This window comes from Strigops habroptila, chromosome 2, assembly GCF_004027225.2.
Source record: "Strigops habroptila isolate Jane chromosome 2, bStrHab1.2.pri, whole genome shotgun sequence".
NCBI lineage: Eukaryota > Metazoa > Chordata > Aves > Psittaciformes > Psittacidae > Strigops > Strigops habroptila.
The window spans coordinates 59,256,717-59,267,477 of record NC_044278.2 but is presented as its reverse complement, the minus strand read 5'-3'; the positions used below and the strand labels follow the sequence as shown (position 1 = coordinate 59,267,477).

Sequence of the window (10,761 nt, the reverse complement as noted above, 5' to 3'; positions counted from 1 at the left end):
TTCAAGATATCCAAGACACATGGAAGTGCCACAACAGTAACAAAATTCTCATCTGCTAATTTTAGAAGAAAGGTGCTAATGAAAAAAGATTGGTTTTGACCTAGGATACAAGAAGATAGATTCATCATCCAACATATTTTGCTGGTAACGGCAATTGAACGTGATCTTAAAGGTCTACTCTTTTTTTTTTTCATTCTGAAACTAGAAATATTTTCTTTCACTGGTGTCTAGAAGATCCAAAACACCTCTCTGCAGTCAGTGTTCAGGAGACACAGAACATATGGTTACTGAAAACTGGCAACAGAACAGTTTCGCATTCTCCAGTCAGGCACTCATTGAAGATGCTCAGAGGACTATCAACACAGCAAATACTCCTTCTTGCTGATGCACTTTTTTACCATAGTGACCTAGATAATCTTTTGATAAAAAAGGCATTTTAGTCACATACCTCATTTATTCAAAAGCAAGTGTTCAATATGCTTTGTTTAAACTACTGCATATAACAGAAAAACTAAAGAGACATAAAGTTGTAGGCAAGAATTGTGCCTTTTTGTTTTTTTCAATCATTTCTATATATTTTTACTCTATTTATACATGGTGCATTTTTGCATCTCTACCCTCAGTTCAGTCTAGTAGTTGAGGTCATTCTAGAAGTTCGTATGATGTTACAATCTGCAGGAAAAAAAAAAAGAAAAAGAGAAAGAAAAAGGAAAAAGAAAAAATGATTGTATTTCTAGCTCCTCAAATTGAATTTTCAGTCTCATGTGCTTGTGAACAAAATATATTTAAAGGAAAAATCTCAAACCAAAAATCAGATAAAAGCATTAGCCACATCTCTTACTCTCTGAATTTACCAGTCCCTCCCCACCTTTCTTCATCAGCAAAGAAAGTTAAGTAGATTAAGGCTTTTTACTCTTTCCTGAATGCCCTTTGTTCTGAGTATCTATGTAGTTTCAAGTTATGGCCCTGACTCATTGTACTAGAGTCCATACACTCCCTCTTCTGTGGCTGTGTTCTGATAAAACAGCACTAGTACATCCTAAAAAGAGGTTGTAATATGAAAAATGCTTACTACAGACTTATTGCCACTGTTTTAGGCTTAAATATGAGTAGTGATCTAGACAAGAATCTAAACGTGAAAATATGGCTACCTTTTCATGGGCAAATTACTGAGATTCTATCACCTTGTAAGTATCTACGGCATTTTTGGACATTGTTTGTAACAGAGCTGTACTGGTGCAGGACCAAGAAAAACCCTAGGAAGAAAACCAGTCTGTTTCTATAAACTCAATATCTCCAAAGAAGAGGCTGTTTTCAGCCCTCTAGGAGGCACAATGAGAAATGAGCCTAGAGACAGACCATTCTATGCACATCCTCGAGGAAGAGGCATCGGTGACCTGTGAACTACAACTACATTTCAGCTGACATATTTGTGAAGAACACACTGGTAATGTCTCTACAGACATACCGAGGGAGCTGGTGAAGTTTCCCTCACTGGACATATTCAAAAGCCATCTGGACATGGTCCTGGGCAACCAAATCTAGATGGCCCTGCTTGAGCAGGGGGGGTGGAGCAGATGATCACCAGAAGTGCCTGCAACATCAGCCACGATGTGATTATGTGATTCTGTGATTGCTAAAGCCCTGAAATGTCTTGCATCCACGAAAAATTGCTTCAGCTTTGAAAGTGTTCGAGGTAGTGTACTGTGGTATGGGAGGTTCAGTGGTCTCCTGTCAGTAGTCTGAGCTTTATGGCTAAAAACAAGGGATAGATAACTAGTTTGAATGGAGCTAGTTACCAGATCTTTATTGTGAAATAGATAGTAATGCAGGCTGAGATTTTAAGGAATAACTCTTCTAGCTCGTTCCTATTTAATAAATGGCAGTGGGAGAGCTTCCAATCTGCTTGAAGGCAAAGTTGACTCAGCAGAGTTCACAGAGTATGCACTCAGATGGGGAAGAAAAGTTCATGTGGGATGATGAAAGATAGAGAAGTGGCAATTCTTCAACCACCTCTCAACCAAAACACAACACCTGACTTGAGCAGTGCAAACGGATTTAGCATTTCCCACCATGCTGTGCATGAAAACAAATCTGGTAAATTAGGAAACATGGCATCTTTTAGTGGTGGACATGGCAGTCCTGGGGTAAAGGTTGGACTTGGTAATCTTAAAGGTCTTTTCCAACCTAGTTGATTCTATGTTTCTATGATCTACAACCCTGGGATCATAATTTGTTTTAGGTAAGAGTGCCTAGTGGTATAGATATACTTTCTAGTAATTTTTTTCCCTTTAAACCACAGGAATAATGTTCCTATTGAAACTTTAGCAGATGTCTTTTCCTTTCAGTTCCTAAAATGAGATGTTTTGCAACATCTCAGAAACAGAAAGCTGAGCTTCTTTATCAACTCTACATAAAGATCAGACTTCAGAAAGACACCTTTCTATAAGATTTTCTCTAGTGATTTTCCTTCCCACTTCTCTGTTCTGGAAAAATAACAGCTTTTCTCTCAAGAGTTTTGTGTAGTTCTGTGGATAAACTTATGCCTACTATGTTGTAGAAAGACAGCAATAACAATATACGATCATAAGCTTTCCCTTGTGAACTTCCCTTTTCTACCCTTTTTTCTAGGGTAGAAAAAATATGTCAAAGAAAGAAAAATAGAGCAGAAAGGATAAATCTACAGTAAGCTATCAGATATCTTATAGGTACATATTAGATTCCTCTGGAAACCAAGGCAAAGAGTAAATATACAATACAAGACAAACTATGAGATAATAATGTTGAAGTAACAGAAAATGGGAGATTTTCAGTTTGGAGATTTCAGAGACATCTATTCTGAGCCTAGTGATATGCCATATTTTTATTAATTTCTGGAATTATTGCTTGTAAAATTAACAGAAGATGCAAATTGATATGTTACATGATAAATGCCTGATAACATAAGCAGTCACCTACATTAGCATGCTGGGTGAAGGGTCCATTTGAATGATAATAACACCTTAACTTAGCACAGCCTGTCACAAGCCCAGTCTTTGAGAAACAAGGTGTCTACTCCGCACTTGGAGCAAGGACTTCCAGATAAATCCTCAGTGGGATCAGCCCTTTCACCTCCATTTCAAAAAAGGTTGTTGTCAAAGTGAAAAGGGTTAAAAAAAGAAGTTATATGAGGCCTGGAAAGCCTACCTTATGGTAAATGGCTAAATCTGTTTCCTTTACATAAAAAGGTTAAAAAATAACATGACAACAGTCTAAAACTATTTGTATTATTTCTTGTAATGGGGTCTTTAATCCAGTAAATAAAGGCACGATAAGGAGGAGCTGAAGCTACATAAATACAAACTGAAAATAATCTGCGATTTTTAAGAGTAAATTAAATTTAACTACGGAAAAGGATGTCGTGTTTTCTTTGAATGATACAAAAGGTCTACATTAATATCAGTACTAGTTCTATTAGTTCAGACTGGAGTTCATTTTTATTTCAGTTCAGAAATGAAAAAAGAGACTACCTTCTATAGTAAAGACAAGCTATTTCAAATACTAGGAGCTATGTGTTAATCAAGACTCACGTTCTGGTATGATTTAGTGCTATTGATCATTTACATGGATATGTAGGGTAGCGCTTCAGTGGTTCCAGATTTTCTTTCTCAGCAGTTACACTAGATCAATAACCAAGTAGCTGGGAAGAAATTCAAATAGTTTTGCTCAACGCATTTGTATCCAAATTTGAAAATCTCTGTGCCTGACCCCTGCAGGTCCCTGAGATGCCCCAGGGATGTTAAGTCTACAGAGGAGCTTTGTTCCCTTGGTGCCCTTAAATGCTCCTTCTTCAGCTTGGACTGGAAGCACATGGGAGGCCACCCTGTCAGAGCCTGACAGCTGAGCTCCCAGGCTGCAGTCCTTGTTGATGTAGCCTGTCAGCTTGTCTCCTCACAGCCTTCTTCACCATAGGCGTTACTCAATTTTCAGTAGCCCAAGCTGCAATCTGAGCTCAACCAAACACACTAGAAACCATACTGATTTGATCAAACCAGGATGTTTGGCAAGTCTGAAGTAAACTGTTACATTGGTGATAGAGTAGAAAATATAGACTACAAAAGATAGGACAAAACAATTCTCAGGAGTTGTACTACTGGCTTTTAGACATTTTCTAAATGTAAAAGAATGTTTTCATTTTCTGAATGTTAGGATGAAATCTCAGACAGCCCAAATCCTATTAAAAACATTGTTTCATCTGTCCCATTTGGAATGCTGAGACAGTGAATAGATCTGACTGCGTAGTTAGAAGTCTTACAGGCGTTGTATTGAAACAACTGATATAAAACCACACTATTCCACACTCCCACTTTTCCCACTATTTGCCAATTCGTAATTACAGTATGTAAATACACAGCAGAATGGGTCTTTGGTTAATCAAATTGATTTAATTGCTGAATCCCCACACATGAATGTGAACAGAGTCTTCTCTTTTCTCATTTTTTGTTGGCAAAACATAGCCACAAATGATAAAAATTCCACCAGAAATGGGAATGGGATATGAATAAGTCTTTTACTGGAACACAGCTACAACACCTGTAGTCAGATTCAAAGGACTTTAACAAGGTAATTCCTCATAATTTTAGAGCTGTAAATTATGGCATACCCTGGAGATACTAAATTAATTAGGCCTTTGTAGATTATCAATGCGTATATGTCTATTTCTTATGGAAATCTGTCATTGTTGTTCATTTACTGAATTATGTTATTAAAAAGGCAGATATACTAACACAAAAAATGTTGCGAAGGTTTCACCAGATATACTCATTAGTTCATATTCTGAATATAAAGCTCTTGTAATAGTTGTGAGTCTTATTGTTAATATCACATTTAGCACTAGTCATTGGAACTACAACATTATCCTGATTGCTTTTGGCAGGTAACTGAATCATCTAAAGAAAGAAAGTCTGAATATGATGTCCTCGACAAAATAGTGGGTCATTAAAATCTGATGACTTCATGCACTAGTAAAAATACATGTAACTTTCAGCGTTTTGAATCCACCTTGGATACATTCATGCTCTAGGACCCAGGAGCTTCTCAGTTCCTCAGGCCAGAATGTGTGCTACCTCTCCATCAAGGTAGCACATATTTCTGCACAAGTCCTCTCGAACGCTGCTTTCTGTGCAAAGAAGAGTGTGCCCTCTTGCAGGGGTGCTAGCCTGAAGGATTTTGGTACCAGAATCCCAGAGCTTGCCCTGCTATCTGTCAAGAATGAAGCCTCAAATCTGCCATTTGTGATAAGATAAACTAAACCCATTTGTTAGAGACACTTTGTCAACAGAGTTCCAAATGTACATGAAAATTCATTATCCACAGCAAAGGTATTTGGGCTTAAATCCCCAGAGTCAAACAAGAAAGCTGATCCCAGTCCTTCCTTATCTTGGATAAATGTGACCATTCTTGTATGTTATATAGAAGGGAATAGGAATAGTAATAGCAGTAGTAGTAGCAGTAGTAGTAGCAGTAGTAGTAACAGTAGTAGTAGCATATATTTTTATTCAACTGTTGTTTGGACAAAGCCAGATGTCCCTGTATACTGGGTCCCACTCCAGAGGCATTCTGAGAAGGCCTGTAAGAGTTAGCTCATTAGAAGATGCTAAAGGAATATCTTGTCTTGATCAGTTTTGGTACAGATTGCTTTTAGGCTTTTCTGCTCTCCTAATTTACTAAACTGCTCCAAAGAACCTTTAAAAAAACAATTGAGAAACATTAAGGCTAAGAAGTCTGATCTTACAGAGCTTAAAAGTCTGGTTCAGTTCCACCTTCATTTAGGTGTCTAAAAGTACCTGTTTACATATGAAGTAGAATGAATTCTCACTATATTCATTCAAGAGCTAGTCAACATGACCAGGTGAGTCTAGAGACGTTGGTTTACCAAATGAGATATTTCCTTTACCCTGAGTGAACTGAGCTCTGCTGACTAACAGCTCTATTTATTTTCCTAGAAATATGCATTTGAGATGACCCGATAGCCTCTCTGGCCAATTCCTATTAGTCCAGTAAATCACAAGTCCTCTGCTATAACCACCAATCCTGTGCAGATATCCTAGGTACTCTAGGATACCTAAACATTATTAGATGCCTATGATTGAACATCTGAACTGAACCCTGGGCTTTTATTTCAAAAGGGGTTTAGACATTAGCATACTCATAGACATGTTTTTTTCTAGACAAATTAGCCTAGATTTCTGGGGCTGAATGTGAATCCTATCTGTAAAGTTCAGGGGTTAGTTACCAGCTGAGACAGGGTTGTCAGAACCAGTTTTCAGTTTAGGTACTGATACGTCCTGGTCTGAAGTACCTATTGCCCTTATTCAGCTCTATCCATAAATGCTTGGAGAAAGCTCAATCAATTCTAACCTGAGCCTAGAAATGGATTTACTAAGGTCATTCATATTTCACAAATAATGCCACTGCTAAATTTTGATCTCAGCAGTTCATGAGAATACTGATTTAATTGCTTACTATATGTTTCTTTAAGACTCAGGATAAAACTGCTGCCAGATTTCAATTCTAAAGAAAATAAAATTCTTTACATTGCTATTGTATTTGCTTTATGTGATAACTACCTTTTTAGCGTATTACTAAACTCAATTAGAAATTCTTACTTGTGTTGCAGTATTTTGCTGAGACTAATGAACAAAGTTTCATAAAATCAGCCTATGACCATGTGATGACTATTAAAACTTACAAACCCCTTAACAATTATCATAAGGAAATCAGCATACTATGGCTGTGTTAAAGGGTGCATCATGAACCAAAGTACTTCTAGCTCATCAGAGCTTTGCCTGCTCATGCTGGAGCACAGACCTACTTTTAAGCAAACAGATGGAAATGCAAACCTCTGATATTCCTACTCCACTTTGTGCACAAACATGTTTAGAAAAGAGGTATTTCATTGACCTTGAAAGGCTATTGCACTGTACCCTGCACTCAAATTTCTTCCTTTCACAACTTCCTTTTCTATAATTTTCTATCAGTGCTTTATTATAGTTTCTCATGATTAAGGTTTTTTTAAACTAATCAAATAACTGTTACACTCTGTTAAGACCATTTTATTCCAGCTAAATTACCAATTTTTAGAAGGCTTTCATACCTTCCTTCCCTTCCACCTTACTAGTAACAGTGTATACTATTATTTGCTGTCAGCCTGGATGCTAATCCTTTTCTTCAGTGTTTTCTGTGCTTACCGTTGGTATCTTTTTTCGGTAACAACCAGAGCTGGCCCCTTGTTATTGTCCTCCTCCTTCAGACTTTGGCTATCAAACTGAGAGTGTTGTAGCCAGGCTGGTAACTATTTCACAATGAGACCTTCCAGCGCTGTTCAGAGATGTTGAGAGACACTTGCTTTAGAGAACACCAGCCATGCCTGGAACATTTGACTTACAGGTGCCTTTACAGCAGTCAGAAGCTTTCCTAATACTCAAATCTTATGCCTTATTCTTTCCATATCTGTCTTCATAGCTTGATTGCTTTGTGTATTTTAGCAGATGAAAGGACTAGGATCCTTCTTTATTTAGGTATCTACATGTTGATGTTCTTGAGAACGAAGACCTTAGGCCCACTGTAGGAGAGGATCAGGTTCGAGACCATCTTAAGAACCTGAACGTGCACAAGTCCATGGGACCTGATGAAATCCATCCATGGCTCCTGAAGGAGCTGGAGAATGAAGTTGCTAAACCACTGCCCATCATATTTGAAAAATCGTGGCAGTCAGTTGAAGTTCCCGATGACTGGAAGAAGGGTAATATAACCCCCATTTTCAAGAAGGGGAAGGTGGAAGACTCAGGGAACTACAGACCAGACAGCCTCACCTCTGTGCCTGGCAAAATCTTGGAACAGTTTCTCCTGGAAAACATGCTAAGGCATATGAAAAACAACAAGGTGGTTGGTGACAGCCAACATGGCTTCACTAAGGGGAAATCCTGCCTGACCAATTTGGTGGCCTTCTATGATGCACCCACGGAACTGATGGGACAGGGGCAGAGCAGTTGACGTCATCTACCTGGAATTGCGCAAAGTGTTCGACACTGTCCCACACAACATCCTTGTCTCTAAATTGGAGAGACATCAATTTGATAGATGGACCACTCGGTGGATAAAGAACTGGCTCGATGGCCGCACGCAAAGAGTTGTGGTAAATGGCTCGATGTCCAGTTGGAAACCTGTAACGAGTGGTGTCCCTCAGGGATCGGTGTTGGGACCGGTCCTGTTCAACATCTTTGTTGGCGACATGGACAGTGAGATTGAGTGCGCCCTCAGCAAGTTTGCCGACAACACCAAGCTGTGTGGTTCGGTTGATACGCTGGAGGGAAGGGATGCCATCCAGAGGGACCTTGACACGCATGTGAGGTGGGCCGATGCCAACCTTATGAAGTTTAACCAAGCCAAGTGTAAGGTCCTACACCTGGGTAGGGGCAATCCCAGGCACTGCCTCAGGCTGGGCAGAGAAGAGATTCAGAGCAGCCCTGCAGAAAAGGACTTGGGGGTGTTGGTTGACGAGAAGCTTAACATGAGCCGGCAGTGTGCGCTTGCAGCCCAGAAAGCCAGCCATATCCTGGGCTGCATCAAAAGAAGTGTGACCAGCAGGTCGAAGGAGGTGATCCTGCCCCTCTACTCTGCTCTCGTGAGACCTCACTTGGAGTACTGCGTACAATTCTGGTGTCCTCAACATAAAAAGGACATGGAGCTGTTGGAACGAGTCCAGAGGAGGGCCACGAGGATGATAAGAGGGCTGGAGCACCTCCCATATGAAGACAGGCTGAGAGAGTTGGGGCTGTTCAGCCTGGAGAAGAGAAGGCTGTGTGGTGACCTCATAGCAGCCTTCCAGTATCTGAAGGGGGTCTATGAGGATGCTGGGGAGGGACTCTTCCTTAGGGACTGTAGTGGTAGGACAAGGGGTAATGGGTTCAAACTTAAACAGGGGAAGTTTAGATTAGATATAAGGAAGAAGTTCTTTACAGTGAGGGTGGTGAAGCACTGGAATGGGTTGCCCAGGGAGGTTGTGGATGCTCCATCCCTGGCGGTGTTCAAGGCCAGGTTGGACAAAGCCTTGAACCACGTGGTTTAGGGCAAGGTGTCCCTGCCCATGACAGGAGGGTTGGAACTAGATGATCTTAAGGTCCTTTCCAACCCTTACGATTCTATGATTCTATGATTCTATGATTCTATGTAGACATATACAGGTGAGCTATTTACACTTGGCTTTTCTTAGAGGACAAAGATGTCCGCTTTAGCTTTTGGTTCACATAGTCCTCAAAGCAGGTCAGATGAATTGTACCTTAAAAGTACGTGTTAATCTCCACTAGCTACAAATGGCTTTATTTTAACTAATAGAAATATTTATGTATATTTATAATTTGTGTGTCTGAATCAATAAGGGAATCTGACAATAAAATGTACATAAACTATCTAGAATAAACCATGTGATCTTTAGTAATAAATTTTGCATGCAAGTGGATCCCATAACAAACCCTGCAAATAAAAGCAATTTTAGTGTGCATTCGTTTATACTGGTTCGCTTTTTCCATCCTGCCCCAAAACACCTATAACTGTTATTTAGTTTTACTGGTTTTGAGCTTTCATTGTCCACTGAATACTGCAACACTGAACGCATTGTACTTAACCTAACAGCAGTTCAATGAAGTAATCCAATAGCATATTCTAGGTACCTACAGAAACAGAAACATCCTGGCCATAAAAAATAATGCCTTTGAAGAGCTATTTGGAGAAACATTTCGTTCTCTTTAGTCTTTCAGAATGAAGATGTGTTGTATGAGGTATTTTATACATGCAAATGCTTCATTTTCCTTCTTTAAGTTTTTATAGTACTATTTGTTTTCAAATGAGTTTTGTGGTTGTGTCACACAGGGAACGCAAAAGCCAGTATATGTTTCACTATTTTGTGGCTTGCCATACTTTTTCATTAATAAATCATCATTGAAGATGTGAACAAGTTTAATTTCACTATATAAATATTTCCCTTTCCAATTTGTGTGTTTGTATGTGTGTACCAAACCCAGATTTTTCTAAAAAGCAATAACCCACGAAACCACAAATTTGGCACAACATGAAACTGTGCCAAATAATACTCACAAGGAAAAAATGCATATTATACTGCCCATTAATATTTATTATTCCTGAGCTTGCAAAAATACCTATGTTTTTATTTAACTTTGTTTGGAAGCCATATTTGGTGATTTCTGACTTCTTGGTAACATAATGATGTAGCATTATATCATAATGATTGTAAATGTCCCTTCTGCTGTTTGGCTGCCCAGAACAGACCTTTGGATACATAAACAATTTCAAACATAACTGAAGTATTGGTATATTCCAACTTTCAGTACAACTTTGAAAACATGAATACTGGAGAAAGTATCAGTTACATAGAATCATAGAATCATTTAGGTTGGAAAGGACCTTTAAGACGATCAAGTCCAGCCATTGACCTAACACTGCCAACTCCACCATTAAACCATGTCCTAAGAGCCACACCTACATGTCTTTTAAATACCTGCAGGGAGGAGTTTAAAACAGATGGAGAGTAATAATTGCTGGGGTTTAAACTGTTTTCTCTTTTAGTCTGTCTTCTCATTCATGATCATGGCATACTGGCTTGAAAGTGGAAAAGCCAGTGGAGCCCACTGCCATTCACCTTTTTAGCACAGCTCTATCATATTTTAAGCCAGGTTACAGCCACTGTAGCCAGAAACAAAGAGG

General features: G+C 39.1%; 1 long non-coding RNA gene across 1 annotated transcript; it reads left to right on the top strand.

The window, feature by feature from the left end:
• Positions 1-605: 605 nt before the first annotated feature.
• On the top strand, positions 606-10,522 carry LOC115604338. The gene is made up of 3 exons (XR_003990225.1): positions 606-622; positions 5,465-5,469; positions 10,432-10,522. It is a non-coding gene; the product is annotated as an uncharacterized LOC115604338 (long non-coding RNA).
• Positions 10,523-10,761: the final 239 nt, after the last annotated feature.